Raw genomic sequence first — 19,034 nt, 5'->3', positions numbered from 1 at the left:
AGACTTAAGCTCAAGTAAGAATGGGAAACACTGTTTTAGCCAATCAGCAGGGAGTCCTGCATTCATTGAAACATTGAATATTGAATAAAATCCAAGCTCCCTTAACCCAGCACTCAAGACCCACTACCACCTGACATTAGCCTACTATTTACTACTCAACTCAAGGCAAAAAGCAGTTGTGATAAATGGAATGAGCATCAGAGCCATATCTCATAAATCCTGTCTCTGAATTTATTTAGCTTTATGACTTTGAGTAAATTACCTAGACTCACTGAGTTTCTATTCAGTTGTCTGTAATGTGGTAGGAATAATTCTTACCTCAAAGTATCATTGTGAAGATTAAATTATATAATGTCAAAACAATATTTATTAAATACTTACTATGTGTCAAATTCTATGTTAGGTACTCTTTCTTCTTATGTCATATGCCAAATATATCATAGTCATTCAATAACTCTTGGTGGAATAATGAACTATAATAGATGGATAAGCAATAGCCATTTATGATAAAATGCATAAAAATAACACTAAGTTATTATATGACACTGTATAGTTTTTAAAATAGTTCTGCTCTATTAAATTTACATTGTATAGTGTTTATAGAAGAGAAGAAAGTGTGACGGAGGGGATGACTGTGGAGTCTATTGGCATAAGCTGTGCCTCCATTCTTGCAAAGTATCCATTCAGAGGAAGAAAACAGTCGTTTGTAAATCAGCTGGTCAGTGCTAGACTAGCTTCTGAGCACAAACAGGAGTAACAAACCCTCACAAGGAGGCAAAGTAACCAAATCAGGAAGCAACAGCAGAGAGAGTCCCATTGTGGGGTATTTTATACATGAGGAGTTTTATTAAATTCCAAGTACAACATATTAAGAGTTACTCTAACAGACAAGAAGATGATGAGGGTGCAATTCATTTAGCAAATACTACTGAGTGTCTGCTAAATACTACTACTGTCCTAGTTCTTTGAAGATATAAGGTATTTTTCTCAGAAATGCTCAGTCACCAAGTACCTCAAGAAACTCCAATTCTGTGAGGGAGAAAGACAATTAAGCAGGCGATCACAGGACAGCGCTGTCCTCTACACTGTCCTCTCAAGAAAGGAAGTCTGCCCCTCCCTCTAAGATGGGGAACTCTTGCTCTGGCTGGTCAGATTCTATGACATTTGGGGGGCATATTTTCTAGGACTACAGCTTTCAAATGTGGGTAGAGTCTCCCACATGTCCTACTTTCCTCTTCCGCTCAAGCAGACACAGAGGTATATTAATACATTGAGCAGAGGCGTGTCAAGTCATTGTTTCTTTCTTTGGGCACTTTGTCTCCTTCCCACGTGACTGCCAGGATGGAGATATTAGCCGGGCCACATCTTAAGCCAGCTCAGCACTGGGCTTTGGAGACTAATGTGGTGCTGTATTTTGTACCTGGTTCCCTGACACTGGGATTGGGTGTTGGATGGGCACTTCCTTGGCCCTAATGTTAATATCCATGGCTTGGGTTAATTGGTAGGGAATCTAATGGACCTCACAGCCTGCTCTAGTTTGAAGTTACTTATGCGTAACTAGCTTAGAAAAGAAGAGTTTTGTATTTGGTCAGTCAAAACTATTGGTTGTGCATTGGCGTTAAAAGCTCGAGTATTAAAGAGGCCCACAAGAGGAGGGAAAAAGTCACAGAGAAAGGATTCTCAATACTATTTGGGAGGCAAGGAAGAAGCAATGAGGGACAATTTCCAGGAGAAGAGAAGACAGCCAGGCGAAGACTACTAAGAATGCTGCCTGCCGAGTGATAAGCACCACGTGCCAAGACTAGGGCGGGGGATGATAGGAAAGAGGGGTTAATACCCCAGAGAAACTTCAAAGAATTGCACCTGGAGTGAGGAGTCCGGAAACAATGCTCCAAAAGAAATGTCTGAAGGAATCAAGGACGTCTTGTCTTTTTAAGAGAAAGCTTGAGTAGAGCTGATCTTATATTTTAAGAGTTTCCTGTGGGTGATATATGGGGTTTACTCTCATTTTTCCAGAGAATGGAATCAACTGCAACAGGAAAATGACCAGACAGTGGACTCTGCTCAGTATAAAGAAGGCTCCTCCTACAGGAGCTGACTTACAACAAGGGAGTGCTTGCCCTTGGATTTGCCCGGGAGGAACTAGAGAGACACGCACGCGCTTGTGGAAGAGGACAGTCCTGTGTGGGATGGGAGCTCAGCCTACATGACTGCCTCAGTCTTTCCAACTTGTGATTCTATCACCAGCCAATTCTTGGACACAATTCTATGCTGAAATGAGATTCTCTCTCTCTAGCTTAAAGGACAGGAACATGAATATCCCATTCAAATACTGCAAACTTTTACTTACCAGGTTAGAACATAGTTAAAGGACAATTATATATTTCAAATAACAAAATACACTTGAGCTAAAATTCTTCTACGAAATAATTCCAATCAGAAGTCACTTCCAAATCTTGCAGGGCCTCATCTTTTTTTCCCTTATACACATCGTGGCACTTACAGCATTGTATTATAATTTACCTGATTACATTGCCTTCTCAGATAAACTATGAGCTCCTTTATTTTTATTTTATTTTTTAAAAATATTTACTTATTTTATTTATTTTGGCTGCACCAGGTCTTAGTTGTGGCATGCGGGATCTTTTAGTTGTGGCATGCAAACTCTTAGTCGCAGCACGCGTGCAGCACCTAGTTCCCCGACCAGGTATCGAACCCAGTCCCCCTGCATTGGGAGCACGGAGTCTTACCCACTGGACCACCAGGGAAGTCCTATGAGCTCCTTTAAAGCAAGGACTTCCATTTATCTCAGTATTTCCAGGTCCATTACATTACACACAGGAGGTTCAGAGCAAATTAATGAATCAATCTCTTGATTATCACAAACTTTTTGAGTTGCAATATTCTTATTATGCATTTGCTACAAAACAAGATAACAGAGTTCAGTGTAATGGTATTGACACAAGTGTTCATTCTCTGTATTTCTATAAGCTAGTTTTCATTTTTCTTTCTATTATGATTCAAAGGATAAGGCTCCCACACATTGAAATATCGTTTTTCATCCAAACCTTGCCTCACTCTTGTTTTTCATTATTATTGTTGGTTGTTTTCTAAAGTTGACTTTTTTTTAGGTTTGCCTTGTTATTTGTCAGATAGAGTGAAATTACTAGCCCAGTTAAGAGTGGGTATGTATAAGTGACAGTGTGCTAGTCATGCTTAAAAGCTTCAATTATCTTTCCCTGCACTCTGATAAGTTCTCTGAGGGATGATCAGCCCTGTTCATTTGGTGATGCTATCTGATAGCTGATTGACTAGGTCATTTACACTTTCTTATCTGGTTGTTTGTTTACATATTCCGAAAGCTTAGCCAGGATCAAACTCTCGGAGTCAAGTCCCTTTAATAATTTAGAATGTTCAATTTTCTTCCAGCTTACTCTTTGTGTGGGAGTTATGTCTTTTCCCCCTAATGATATCATGTAGTTTTCACAGGAGCTGAATGATCACATGCTTCCTTCACATCTCTGCAGTCACATATCTTATTAGAATCCTCATTACACATAAACAGAAGTGAATTTTCTAAATACATTTGCCTCTGCTTTCTGGTGGGTTGGTGTTGGGATTTGCCATATTACATTTGAGCTTTGGCTCTGGTTTCCTGGGAAAACTGTGTTAGCCCTTAGAGATTTAAAGAGTATTAATAATATTAGGTTATCTCTATATGCTGAGCACTGTGCCAAGTGATGGAATAATAAATGGCAGCAGTTATAAATTCTTATGCCCCAAAAGTTTGAAATTAGACCCACAGAATCAAACTCACGTGGAATAAAAAATTTAGAGGCGTGTAAAGCCAAATTAATATGTTAAACTGCCCCTCTCTGTATATCAGACATAGCCTCCTGAGTTTATAGAGTTTTCAGATGTAGGCAGGCACAGCCAGAAGAGGGGATTACAGAGCACAGAACTTCATAAGACGACACCATTACATGAGTGACCACCTGTCCAGATGAAGCAAACTGACCATGAAATGATGAAACAATAAAATCCCTAAGTTATCGCTGCTAGAGAGAAGGCAAGTGGTCACCAAGGAAGAGCCAATTCATGACAGAAGATAAGTTTTTTACAACAGAATCAGGAGACATAGCCAAAAGGACAGCATCCACTCCAGGAAACTACCCCCTTCCCCAACCTTTTTTTCCCCATGTATTGAGTGCTTAATACATGTCAAGCACTAAACTCAGCCATCATTCTACTTTACCTGATTTAATCCACACAAAAACCCTTTTGAAGGGAATCCTCCTACACTGCTGGTGGGAACGTAAATTGGTGCAACCACTATGAAGAACAGTATGGAAGTATCTTTAAAAACTCAAGGTAGAGTTACCATATGATCCTGCAATCCCACTCCTGGGCATATATTTGGAAAAGATGAAAACTCTGATTCGAAAAGATACATGCACCCCAATGTTCGCAGCAGCACTACTTACTATAGCCAAGACGTGGAAGCAACCTAAATGTCCATCGACAGATGAATGGATAAAGAAGATGTGGTATAAATATACAGCGGAATATTACTCAGCTGTAGAAAAGAATGAAATAATGCCATTTCATACTAAGTGAAGTCAGAGAAAGACAAATACTATATGATATCACTTATATGTGAAACCTGAAAAAAAAATGATACAAATGAACTTATTTACAAAACAGAAATAGACTCATAGACATAGAAACCAAACTTATGGTTACCAAAGGGGAAATGGGGAGGAGGGATAAATTAGGAGTTTTGGATTAACAGATACATACTACTATATATAAAATAGATAAACAACAAGGTCCTACTGTATAACACAGGGAACTATACTCAATATTTCATAATAACCTATAAGGGAAAAGAATCTGAAAAAGAATATATATATATTCAATTATACATATATTCAATTTTATATATATATATATATATATATATATATATATATATATATATATATATATAATTGAATCACTTTGCCGTACACCTGACACATTGTAAATCAGCTATACTTCAATTAAAAAAAGAGAAAAAGCCCTTTTGAGGAAGATATTTGTGTCCCTATTATACAGGTGGGGAAACTGAAGAACTGAGAGGTGAAGTAACTCACCCAAGTGGCAAAGCTAGCATATAAATCCAGATCTCTCTTTCCAAAATCCATACTCTTCACTACTACACCAGGCTTCCAGATGACTGAAGCAGTTAGCATTCTGTAGAGCATATTTGAGAAAACTATCTCTTTAGAACACAATTTATAAGTATTTTGGCTGAACTTTGAGCCTTTTGAGATTCAATGAATAAGAATTTAGTAACTAGAGACTTGACTGCAAAACAGAGAGAGGTACAGACCTGAGCTGCATAGGACTGAATTCTCTTGATTATAATCGAGGTTCTAACACTCAGAGTTGGAAAATCCAGGTAAGCAGCACATCTTAATGCCATCTTAGCAAGGTTTATTTCTGCCTGGGCACTAAACAGTATAGCAACACACATTCTCCCCAAATACAATATTCAGGTTGAAAAAAAAAAAGGACTGATTCTGGGAAAGCAGGCTAAGCAGCTTCTGTTGGTCACTCTGCCATGCAGGGATCCTGCTCTATTACATGAGCATTAATTCTCTTTTAGCCTTATGATGTTTGCCATGGCTTTGTAACTTGAGATTTATTTTTTTATGTTTATTTTTTACTTATTTTTTTCTTATTAGTCATCCATTTTATACACATCAGTGTATACATGTCAATCCCAATCTCCCAATACATGACACTACCACCACCCCCCACCCCCCACCACTTTCCTCCCTTGGTGTCCATATGTTTGATCTCTGCATCTGTGTCTCTATTTCTGCCCTACAAACCGGCTCATCTGTACAATTTTCTAGGTTCCACGTATATGCGTTAATATACGATATTTGTTCTTCTCTTTCTGACTTTCTTCACTCTGTATGACAGTCTCTAGATCCATCCACGTCTCTACAAATGACCCAATTTCGTTCCTTTTTATGGCTGAGTAATATTCCATTGTATATATGTGCCACATCTTCTTTACCCATTCGTCTGTCGATGGGCATTTAGGTTGCTTCCATGTCCTGGCTATTGTAAATAGTGCTGCAATGAACATTGGGGTGCATGTGCCTTTTTGAATTACTGTTTTCTCTGGGTATATGCCCAGTAGTGGGATTGCTGGGTCATATGGTAATTTTATTTTTAGTTCCTTAAGGAACCTCCATACTGTTCTCCATAGTGGCAGTATCAATTTACATTCCCACCAACAGTGCAAGAGGGTTCCCTTTTCTCCACACCCTCTCCAGCATTTCTTGTTTGCAGATTTTCTGATGATGCCCATTCTAACTGGTGTGAGGTGATACCTCACTTTAGTTTTGATTTGCATTTCTCTAATGATTAGTGATGTTGAGCAGCTTTTCATGTGCTTCTTGGCCATCTGTATGTCTTCTTTGGAGAAATGTCTATTTAGGTCTTCTGCCCATTTTTGGATTGGGTTGTTTCTTTTTTTAATATTGAGCTGCATGAGCTGTTTATATATTTTGGAGATTAATCCTTTGTCCGATGATTCATTTGCAAATATTTTCTCCCATTCTGAGGGTTGTCTTTTTGTCTTGTTTATGGTTTCCTTTGCTGTGCAAAACATTTTAAGTTTCATTAGGTCCCATTTGTTTATTTTTGTTTTTATTTCCATTACTCTAGGAGGTGGATCAAAAAATATCTTGCTGTGATTTATGTCAAAGAGTGTTCTTCCTATGTTTTCCTCTAAGAGTTTTATAGTGTCCGGTCTTACATTTAGGTCTCTAATCCATTTTGAGTTTATTTTCGTGTATGGTGTTAGGGAGTGTTCTAATTTCATTCTTTTACGTGTAGCTGTCCAGTTTTCCCAGCACCACTTATTGAAGAGACTGTCTATTCTCCATTGTATATCCTCGCCTCCTTTGTCATAGTTTAGTTGACCATAGGTGCATGGGTTTATCTCTGGGCTTTCTATCCTGTTCCATTGATCTATATTTCTGTTTTTGTGCCAGTACCATATTGTCTTCATTACTGTAGCTTTGTAGTATAGTCTGAAGTCAGGGAGTCTGATTCCTCCAGCTCTGTTTTTTTCCCTCAAGACTGCTTTGGCTATTCGGGGTCTTTTGTGTCTCCATACAAATTTTAAGACTTTTTGTTCTAGTTCTGTAAAAAATGCCATTGGTAATTTGATAGGGATTGCATTGAATCTGTGGATTGCTTTGGGTAGTATAGTCATTTTCACAATATTGATTCTTCCAATCCAAGAACATGGTATATCTCTCCATCTGTTGGTATCATCTTTAATTTCTTTCATCAGTGTCTTATAGTTTTCTGCATACAGGTCTTTTGTCTCCCTAGGTAGGTTTATTCCTAGGTATTTTATTCTTTTTGTTGTGATGGTAAATGGGAGTGTTTCCATAATTTCTCTTTCAGATTTTTCATCATTATTGTATAGGAATGCAAGAGATTTCTGTGCACTAATTTTGTATCCTGCAACATTACCAAATTCATTGATTAGCTCTAGTAGCTTTCTGGTGGCATGTTTAGGATTCTCTCTGTATAGTACCATGTCATCTGCAAATAGTGACAGTTTTACTTCTTCTTTTCCAATTTGTATTCCTTTTATTTCTTTTTCTTCTCTGATTGCCATGGCTAGGACTTCTGAAACTATGTTGAATAATAGTGGTGAGAGTGGACATCCTTGTCTCGTTCCTGATCTTAGAGGAAATGCTTTCAGTTTTTCACCATTGAGAATGATGTTTGCAGTGGGTTTGTTGTATATAGCCTTTATTATGTTGAAGTAGGTTCTCTCCTTGCCCACTTTCTGGAGAGTTTTTATCATAAATGGGTGTTGAATTTTGTTCAAAGCTTTTTCTGCATCTATTGAGATGATCATATGGTTTATATTCTTCAATTTGTTAATATGGTGTATCACATTGATTGATTTGCATATATAGATGAATCCATGCATCTCTGGGATAAATCCCACTTGATCATGGTGTATGATCCTTTTAATGTGTTGTTGGATTCTGTTTGCTAGTATTTTGTTGAGGATTTTTGCATCTATATTCATCAGTGATATTGGTCTGTAATTTTCTTTTTCTGTAGTATCTTTGTCTGGTTTTGGTATCAGGGTGATGGTGGTCTCATAGAATCAGTTTGGGAGTGTTCCTTCCTCTGCAATTTTTTGGAAGAGTTTGAGAAAGATGGGTGTTAGCTCTTCTCTGAATGTTGGATAGAAACCACCTGTGAAGCCATCTGGTCCTGGACTATTGTTTGTTGGAAGATTTTTAATCAGTTTCAATTTCATTGCTTGTGATTGGTCTGTTCATATTTTCTGTTTCTTCCTGGTTCAGTCTTGGAAGGTTATACCTTTCTAAGAATTTGTCCATTTCTTCCAGGTTGTTCATTTAATTGGCATAGAGTTGCTTGTAGTAGTCTCTTAGGATGCTTTGTATTTCTGTGGTGTCTGTTGTAACTTCTCCTTTTTCATTTCTAATTTTATTGATTTGAGTCCTCTCCCTCTTTTTCTTGATGAGTCTGGCTAATGGTTTATCAATTTTGTTTATCTTCTCAAAGAACCAGCTTTTAGTTTTATTGATCTTTGCTATTGTTTTCTTTGTTTCTATTTCATTTATTTCTGCTCTGATCTTTTTGATTTCTTTCCTTCTGCTAACTTTGGGTTTTGTTTGTTCTTCTTTCTCTAGTTCCTTTAGGTGTAAGGTTAGATTGCTTATTTGAGATTTTTCTTGTTTCTTGAGGTAGGCTTGTATAGCTATAAATTTCCCTCTTAGAGCTGTTTTTGCTGCATCCCATAGGTTTTGGATCATCGTGTTTTCATTGTCATTTGTCTGTAGGTATTTTTTGATTTCCTCTTTGATTTCTTCAGTGATCTATTGGTTACTTAGTAACGTATTGTTTAGCCTCCATGTGTTTGTGTATTTTACATTTTTTTCCCTGTAATTGATTTCTAATCTCATAGCGTGTGGTTGGAAAAGATGCTTGATATGATTTCAATTTTCTTAAATTTACTGAGGCTTGATTTGTGACACAAGATGTGATCTATCCTGGAGAATGTTCCGTGCACACTTGAGAAGAGAGTGTAACCTGCTGTTTTGGGATGGAATGTCCTATTAATATCAATTAAATCTATCTGATCTATTGTGTCATTTAAAGCTTGTGTTTCCTTATTAATGCTCTGTTTGGATGATCTGTCCATTTGTGTAAGTGAGGTGTTAAAGTCCCCCACTATTATTGTGTTACTGTCAATTTCCTCTTTTATAGCTGTTAGCAGTTGCCTTATGTATTGAGGTGCTCCTATGTTGGGTGCATATTTATTTATAATTGTTATATCTTCTTCTTGGATTGATCCCTTGATCATTACGTAGTGTCCTTCCTTGTCTCTTGTAACATTCTTTATTTTACAGTCTGTTTTATCTGATATGAGTATTGCTACTCCAGCTTTCTTTTGATTTCCATGGAATATCTTTTTCGATCCCCTCACTTTCAGTCTGTATGTGTCCCTAGGTCTGAAGTGGGTCTCTTATAGACAGCATATATAGGGGTCTTGTTTTTGTATCCATTCAGCAAGCCTGTGTCTTTTGGTTGGAGCATTTAATCCATTCACATTTAAGGTAATTATTGATATGTATGTTCCTATTACCATTTTCTTAATTTGGGGGGGTTTGTTTTTGTAGGTCCTTTTCTTCTCTTGTGTTTCCCACTTAGAGAAGTTCCTTTAGCATTTGTTGTAGAGCTGGTTTGGTGGTGCTGAATTCTCTTAGCTTTTGCTTGTCTGTAAAGCTTTTGATTTCTCCATCGAATCTGAATGAGATCCTTGCTGGGTAGAGTAATCTTGGTTATAGGTTCTTCCTTTTCATCACTTTAAGTATATCATGCCACTCCCTTCTGGCTTGTAGGGTTTCTGCTGAGAAATCATCTGTTAACCTTATGGGAGTTCCCTTGTATGTTATTTGTCGTTTTTCCCTTGCTGCTTTCAATAATTTTTCTTTGTCTTTAATTTTTGCCAATTTGATTACTATGTGTCTTGGCGTGTTTCTCCTTGGGTTTATCTTGTATGGGACTCTCTGCACTTCCTGAACTTGGCTGGCTATTTCCTTTCCTATGTTAGGGAAATTTTTGACTATAATCTCTTCCAATATTTTCTCAGGTCCTTTCTCACTCTCTTCTCCTTCTGGGACCCCTATAATGCGAATGTTGTTGCATTTAATGTTGTCCCAGAGGTCTCTTGGCTGTCTTCATTTCTTTTCATTCTTTTTTCTTTTTTCTGTTCTGCAGCAGTGAATTCCACCATTCTGTCTTCCAGGTCACTTATCCGTTCTTCTGCCTCAGTTATTCTGCTATTGATTCCTTCTAGTGTATTTTTCATTTCAGTTATTGCATTGTTCATTTCTCTTTGTTTGTTCTTTAATTCTTCTAGATCTTTTAAACATTTCTTGCATCTTCTTGATCTTTGCCTCCATTCTTTTTCTGAGGTCCTGGATCATCTTCACTATCATTATTCTGAATTCTTTTTCTGGAAGGTTGCCTATCTCCACTTCATTCAGTTGTTTTTCTGGGGTTTTATCTTGTTCCTTCATCTGGTACATAGCCCTCTGCCTTTTCATCTTGTCTATTTTTCTGTGAATGTGGTTTTTGTTCCACAGGCTGCAGGATTGTAGTTCTTCTTGCTTCTGCTGTCTGCCCTCTGGTGGATGAGGCTATCTAAGAGGCTTGTGCAAGTTTCCTGATGGGAGGGACTGGTGGTGGGTAGAGCTGGCTGTTGCTCTGGTGGGCAGAGCTCAGTAAAAATTTAATCTGCTTGTCTGCTGGTGGGTGGGGCTGGGTGCCCTCCTTGTTGGTTGTTTGGCCTGAGATGTCCCGACACTGGAGCCTACCCGGGCTCTTTGGTGGGGCTAATGGCAGACTCTGGGCCAAGGAGTACTTCCCAGAACTTCTGCTGCCAGTGTCCTTGTCCCTTGGTGAGCCACAGCTGCCCCCCACCTCTGCAGGAGACCCTCAAACATTAGCAGGCACGTTTCGTTCAGTCTCCTGTGGGGTCACTGCTCCTTCCTCTGGGTCCCAATGTGCACACTACTTTGTGTGTGTCCTCCAAGAGTGGAGTCTCTGTTTCTCCCAGTCCTGCTGAAGTTCTGCAATCAAATCCTGCTAGCCTTCAAAGTCTGATTCTCTAGGAATTCCTCCTCCCGCTGCCAGACCCCCAGGTTGGGAAGCCTGTCGTGTGGCTCAGAACCTTCACTCCAGTGGGTGGACTTCTGTGGTATAAGTGTTCTCCAGTTTGTGAGTCACCCACCCAGTGGTTATGGGATTTGATTTTATTGTGATAGTACCCCTCCTACCATCTCATTGCGGCTTCTCCTTTGTCTTTGCCGGTAGGGTGTCTTTTTTGGTGAATTCCAGTGTCTTCCTGTCAATGATCGTTCAGCAGTTAGTTGTGAATCTGGTGTTCTCCAAAGAGGGAGTGAGAGCATTGTAACTTGAGATTTATAACACTAAATCTTGAGCACTTTTGCCCTGGGCAAATTTTCTCCTCCCTTCCTCTAAGAGGTGGTGATATCTTTGTATAGAAGCTTGATTCAATAATCAGGGATATCCATAAACACAGACGCTGTAAGAAACAGATTTGATCCATTTTTATAAAAATTAGCCCTTCATTAAAATAGCTGTGAAATTTTTTTAATGCATAGTATTTATGAAGCCAAAGTCCCACACAAAAACATGGGTAGAATATAGCTCCCGTTACACAAAGTATTAACTGTTATTGGTTGCAACTGACTCTGACTTTCTTCTGGTCCCCAGATTAGAGGTTCCTCTCTCACATGCTCCGGTGCCTGTCATAGACATCCCCCTCACGAGGAAGATGTGGGTCTCCAGAGCTCGGGCCAACCCTGCAGCAAGGATCTTCATAACCACTTACGTAAGCCATGATCAACCAGTGACTACCTTTTTCCAGAATATATAACTGAAAATTTCTCAGCACTTTGAGTTTTCTTCTCTTTAAGGTGAAAGCCCAAAATGTGAACAAATGTCCCTAACCTAAAACATAATGGGAAGACTGCTTCCCCCGTGTGGGGTCAGCATTTCTGTGCTCCAGTTTAACTACTGAATCATAGATATCCATTCATTCAATAACGTCTGTGAATTCAGCTCCTGCCATGTGGGGCACTTGTTTCTGGTGCTGAAAATGTAACAGAGAACAAAACCAAGTCTCTACCCACGAGGAGCTTACCTTCTACTAAAGGGACTAAAAAGCAAATGTATACTTTGTCCAATGATGATGCATGCTGTGAGGAAAAAATTAAGCAGGGTAAGAAGGCTAGGTAGTAGGAAGGGGGGTTGGGCTGTTTTAAAAGGGTGATCAGCAAAGGCTTCATTGATAATGAACATTGGAGCAGAGACCGGAAGGAGTAGAGAACCTCATGCACAGAGGCAGGAGCACACCTAACGATTGAGAGGAAGAGCAGGGAGACCAGCATGGCCAAAGTGGAGTGAGCAAGAACAAACATGGCAGCAGGAGAGGTTCAACAGGAAGTGGGGCTCTTGCCAGTCCTAAATATTTATGGAAATATTTAAAGGAAGACAGTACAAGTTTTGCTGACTTTTAAGTTGAATTTGAATTGTATGATAATTAAATTTTGGTGACCAAGCTATGAGGAAGAAAAGACCTCAAATTGTTAGATAATGTCTGAGAGTAAAGAGATGAAGAGCTACATGATACATTTAGAGAAAAACCAGTTAAGTAATAAATAGCTTGGTTAACAGCCGTTTATTAAGCTCCTATTATGAGTCAGGTTCTGCACCAACTGCCAAAAACAAACAAAAAATCCAATATACACCATGCTGCTTTCTTATAGGGTTTAGAACTTCCTACTTGGAAAGTGTAAAATTCATCAGGACTGATGCTTTTCAGTCTGAAGGAGATAACATATAATGGGCTGTGTGGTATAATGAGAAAAAATGAGATTTTTAAACAACTATGGTTTTAAACCCAGCTCTGAGATAAGTGTATAAAGTACGTGGTGAGTGACAGACATATAACAGATTCTCAACCCATAATAGTAATTTTATTATTATTATTTTAAGCAAGAGTGAAACATTTCCCATTCCAAATGCTTTTTTAGCTACCAGGTAAATCAAACTTGAAATGTGCACACAAAGACTTTTATTAAACACTTCTTTCCAATTTTCACAACTTGCAAATTACCTCAGAGAAAATAGTGTGTGTTTCAGATATCTATTGCTGCAAAGGAAAGAACCCTAAAACTTAGTGTCTTTAATCAATAATTTACTAACATCTCTCAGCTTCTGCATGCTGTCTGGACTCAACGGAGGCAGTTCTCAACTGGAATCTCTCATGCAGTTGCAGTCAGAGGCAGCTGGGACTGGAGTCATCTGAAGGGTTGACTGGGGTCAGCACCCAAGATGCTCACTCATAAGCCTGGCAACTGCTGCTGGTTATCAGGTTGGAGCTCAGCTAGAGCTGTCAACTACAGCTCCTATCTGTGGCTTCGGCATGTGGGTTCTGAAAAAGAGTGCTCCAAGAGTGAGTGTTCCAAGGAGTCCAAGTCCAGTCCTGCTTATGAGTGAGCTTCAGAAGTCCCAGTCACTTCTGCTACATTCTATTGGTCCAGAAAGTCACTAAGACCAGCCCACATTCAAGGAGAGGGGAATTCATCTCACAGTGTATGAAGCAGGAAGCAGATACACAGAGGAAAGAAGTGATGGCAAACATCTTGGAGGCCACATCCCACAGCACACGGAAACTGCAGTAGGAGCTCGTGTCTTTATCATGGAACATTCTTGGATATCACATTTAAATAATGCTTTTGTTTTAATGACCGAGACTTTAGAATTTGTATGTAATTTTTTTTTTTTTTTCGTCCAGAGTGTCTTATGGAGAGTAAGCATTCAATAAATGTTATAACTGATTAACCAGGCCTCCAACCCCAACTTCCAGCTGTTGTGAGTCTACAAGGAAATGTCGAATGTGTAGGATCCTTAAATTCTCACACTCAGTTAGATCTTTTGTCCAGCCATGCTGTACCTCTGAACACAGAGGCAGCAGAAAAGAATAAAAATAATCATGTCTATTTGTCAGTAGATTTACTCTGCAGAAAGTATATTCATATTCATCAATTCACTTGATTTTCACAACTACCCACATGAGGTAAACAGAAAAAACAATATTACCAACATGTTCAGCAAGGGAGTTAAAATCTCAGAGAAGCGAATTGCTCACCCAATACATAGTTAATAAGTGGAGGAGCTACAACTTGAAAACTTCAGAAACTAAATTCAATATTCTTGCTACTAAATCACACTATTTCCCCAGCAAATGTCTTGAAAGAGTGCTTGATTACCTTCCATGGCATCAATAATAGTAATAACAAGCATTTATTGAACGCTTCTGTGCCAAGCCACAAAGCACTTTGTGTGTATAACTCATCTAATCCTCACAACCACTCCCATGAGATTAGGAGTAACTTTATCCCTGTTTTGAATCAAAGAAGTTAATTCATGCCTCTAGAAAGTGGCAAAGCCAGCATTCTGGGTCAGTGCCTGCACTCTTAATGATCACATCGTGCCAAATATTGTTGCAATGCCTCAAAACATGTCTAACATCTTCTAAATTCACCATGAAGCTGATATCCAAGAATTATTTGAACACTTCTTGAATCCGTATATTTTCGACTTGTACCTATGTCTTGTGATAAGATCTACTAAAAGTTCAACACAGCTTATGAAAACTAGAAATTGGTTTGATTCTCTTGTGGGTAGAAAATGTGTTTTGTTTCATGGCCATAAGTGCTCTTGACCTTGAGTAGCTATCTCATACACATGGATCGTTCTTCACAAGGGGAAGTTTAAAAAAGAGAATGGAGAGGTCAACACAGCTCTACCTCTGCCAGTACTTGGTATCTCTGAGGACCATTTTATTCATATAAAAATATGAACTTGGATAAGATGCTCTCGGAGGCCTCTTCCAACTTTAGGGTCTGTGATTATGCCCCATAGTACCACAAGGTATAAAATGGCCAATTGTGAGTGCACCTTTGTGTAACTGAATGCAGAATTTCCTTTCTAAGTAGTTGGTAGCCTTTCATATATTGGCAGAAAGAACAATGCTTAAAGTCCTGGAGATTATTAACATTTTGCTAGCACCATTTTATATTAGGCTTCTAATAGATTACAAATATGTTTGTGGACAAGGAAAAATAACTGAGAAAATAGCTCTTGGGGAAATTTTTTCTTCCATGGTTTAAGAGGATGTGTGACATAAAGAGAGTATTGAGCTGATAGTCAAAAACTCGCAGTCAAGGCTCTGTTCACAAAGCCTGTGACCTTGGGCCGGTCACTCAAGCTTGCTTCTTCATCTGTAAAATAAGAAGATTAGCATGAGGTGATCTTACAGTCCCATTCAGTTTTAAATTCTACATTTAAACTTGTGCTGATAGTCTGAATTTGAAGATAAGAATATAAATGAGAAAACACACTATTTTCTTTGTAATTTATATACTATTTTGTGCTGCAGACTTGTGAATACATTTGACATAAGGTGAAATGAATAGATATTAGTTACTACATAAAGTCTTTCCTATTTCCTAGAAATGGAGAAGGTGGGGAAGAGGACAAATCAAAACATTTTCTAACCTGTCACTTTAAAAGGTCCTGACTTTCTGTTTAAAAAAAAAAAGGAAAAATATATAGCAATGTATGCTCTAAAAATGAGCTGGCTACCCCAACTTTTGGTTTTATTCAAAGGCAAACTTGGTTGGTAGATAAGATATTCTTAGGTCTAACAATGTTGCAAATTTTTTAAAATAAATTTATTTATTTATTTATTTATTTTTGGCTGCGTGGGTCTTCGTTGCTGCACGCGGGCTTTCTCTAGTTACGGCAAGCGGGGGCTACTCTTCGTTGCGGTGCGCAGGCTTCTCATTGTAGTGGCTTCTCTTGCTGTGGAGCACGGGCTCTAGGCTCACGGGCTTCAGTAGTTGTGACGCATGGGCTCAGTAGTTGTGGCTTGCAGGCTCTAGAGCTCAGGCTCAGTAGTTGTGGTGCACGGACTTAGTTGCTCCACGGCATGTGGGATCTTCCCAGAACAGGGCTCAGACCCGTGTCCCCTGCATTGGCAGGCGCATTCTTAACCACTGCACCACCAGGGAAGTCCCACAGTGTTGTAATTTTAAGTGACTTATTTAAAATATTGCTCCTTGGATGAAGTTTTGCAATCTGGCCATGCAGAGATAGAGTCATTTCCTAAATGAGTTCATTTTCTTTATTATTATCCATGACAGGTACACAAAATGATGCGCAGTGAAATGATGTGGACCAGCAGATGCCTCCAATGACATCAAGGCTGGTTTTCCTCTGAGGTCCCCTTGTATCCTGCTGACGTATTTCAGTCTTTCTTTCATTCTCCCTTAAGGTCACAAAGTAAATTTGTTGCCAAGAACCTTGACAATCTTCTTCTACTTCTTAAATTTTGGGCTTACATTGACACCATTTTCCTGGCCAGGAATCCTCTTGTTCTATAGCTCCCCTTTGATTTTTGTTTCATATTCACAACTCCTGAACCAAATTACTTGGGTCTTACCTGGAAACCACACAGCCCTAAGTGGTACCTAACATCTCCCTATTATAATTACACAATAAAGGTGAAATAACATGAGTGTTATTAAAACAACTATGTAATATATGGTTCTTAATTTTATATCTATATATTAGTTATAGTTATTCTCACACCTAAACAATCATAAAATTTCCATAAACAATCATAAAAATTCAATTCAATCATAAAAATTCCAAGTTTGAAAAGTAGTGAGTTAACTAACTCACTAGCTCAAATTTTAGAAGTTAGTAATAAGGACTATATACAGTTTAATCATTACCCTCCTAAAAGTCTAAAATAAAAATTAGTGGCTCAAATTTACAACTAAATGGAAGAAGATGAAAAGAGGTGTTATTTGGCCTTGTGAAAAAAATAAATCCTGAATATAGGATGCCATATTTTGTATTAGTTACATATGATTTAAATCTTAAATTTCATTTCTGATTTATAATCAACTTTACTTATATTTAGTCCTCCAAAGTATAAACTCCTTGAAGGTAAAAATATAATTTTTAGTATCCTGTCAAATTTAAAGCATCTAGAACAACTGCTCCCTAATGGAAACTTAGCAAATATTTATTAATTGGAGAATGAGAACTGTGCCTTAAATAAGCTAAAAATGAAGGGAAGACTTCCTTCATGGCTGGTTTTAATATCAGTCAAAGTTTGTCACTGTTCCTACTCTATGCCCTATTATAGTTTTTCAACTAGTACATGTATAAGTCAAGATATCAGTTTGTCAAAGCACCCTACATTAACAATTCTTAGAAGGGAATCTTGCTATGGGGAAAAATATTAATATTTTTGAGATCCTTAAGAATCTGTCAATAAAAAGAAATATTGTGTATTTTCTCTTTGTGTTTTAAAAATATTGGAAAATTTCTTTAACTGTTGTCCCCACTCAGAACTTTGGAGCTCATCTTCCTCCACAGTTACAGTGCTGTGTATTCCCCAACAATTGGACAGGGAAGAGGGTGTGTGGAGTCAACAGTGAAACTGGGGTTTAAGCCAATACAAAAGTCAAAGCAAACAGTGAAGATGAATGTAGAAAGCAAAAACCAGGAAGTAAATCCTGGAATGAGAGTTTCTGGTAAAAGAACAGTTGAATCACAGAAGCTGGAAAGCCAAAAGAAGTCAAACCAAGAATGACCCATCATGATAGCAACGAATAAAAACAACCAGGGCAAAACCAAGGAATATCAAAAGCCATAAAGGGTAAAAATTCAGGGGCACTCCTGGGGCCCTCACAGAATTCTGATGGATGATACACTGTGGCCTCAGTTGCCTTTTATTTCCTTGGGAGATAGTTTCTAGCCATGGAGTCCTTCATAGATATCAAAAGGGTTTGTTTTTTGGGGTTTTTTTTTTATGATAACAGAAAATAGCAGTGGAGAATTACTGCATTTTCCTCTGTTAACTATTTTGTCTGTTTTATTTCTTTTGGGGAGATCAGACCTTCCGCACGCAAAGTAGTATTGATAACAAATTATGTGGCAGGTTAGGTATTGAGTGAATGTCAAGCAAATAGGCACGATGATGCTTCATAATTGGCAAATCTCTCACAAAAATTCCAGCTCCCTCTCATGGTATCTATTCACCAAGGAGTCTGTAGTGTCTTTGTGTAAGCAGCTTCTGATTTTGAGATTTAAAAACAAAATAAAGCTTACTTTCAAGGGCTCTTGTCCTTTCAAGGATGGCTTTGGCTCAAAAATCAATCTCGAAAGTCTAGAGTGTTCATGAAGGCCTTTTCCCTTCCCCATAAACACATTTATTTAAATGCCCAACCTATCTTCCATGATAATACAAGAACTTTCACCAAGTGTTGACACCTAATTTATCAGGAAATTTTTCCATCATTAAGAAAATGGCTCTCTACAACCATCTTTAACCACCAGCAACTAGGGAAATTTGATTTATGAATCAAAGCTAAAGAAGTTGTGAAATATAAATCAATGGTTTGACCTCTGCTAGTCCAGAAACCCAGAGAAATGTTTGTTGACTAAACTAGGAAATGCTCACTTTTTATTCATTGATACCAAAAAAAAAAATTCGCCACTGGTACAACTGCTCTTTGTTTAAGCTCCTGAGATTTGTAAGTTGCCAGAAGAGTTAACCAGCATGTTTGAACATCATTATTTGAAAAAGAAAGGAAAGCTTTTCTGAAACCATTCTTAGTAGTATCCCATGTTTTAAAAAGAATTTAACTCAGTTAGTACTTTCCATATATCTCTTAGCCAGCCTTTTGTATTAATCTTTCCAATTTAAACTTAACTTCCTTATTTTGGGAGGCTCTTCAGGGATGTACACCATATATAAGAAAACATATATAAAAGTTTATACATATTTGTGATGGGTAATT

The sequence above is a fragment of the Balaenoptera ricei genome, chromosome 10 (genome assembly GCF_028023285.1).
Source record: "Balaenoptera ricei isolate mBalRic1 chromosome 10, mBalRic1.hap2, whole genome shotgun sequence".
In the NCBI taxonomy this organism is placed as follows: domain Eukaryota; kingdom Metazoa; phylum Chordata; class Mammalia; order Artiodactyla; family Balaenopteridae; genus Balaenoptera; species Balaenoptera ricei.
The sequence above is the reverse complement of the archived record's forward strand: the minus strand, read 5'-3'. Positions refer to the sequence as shown.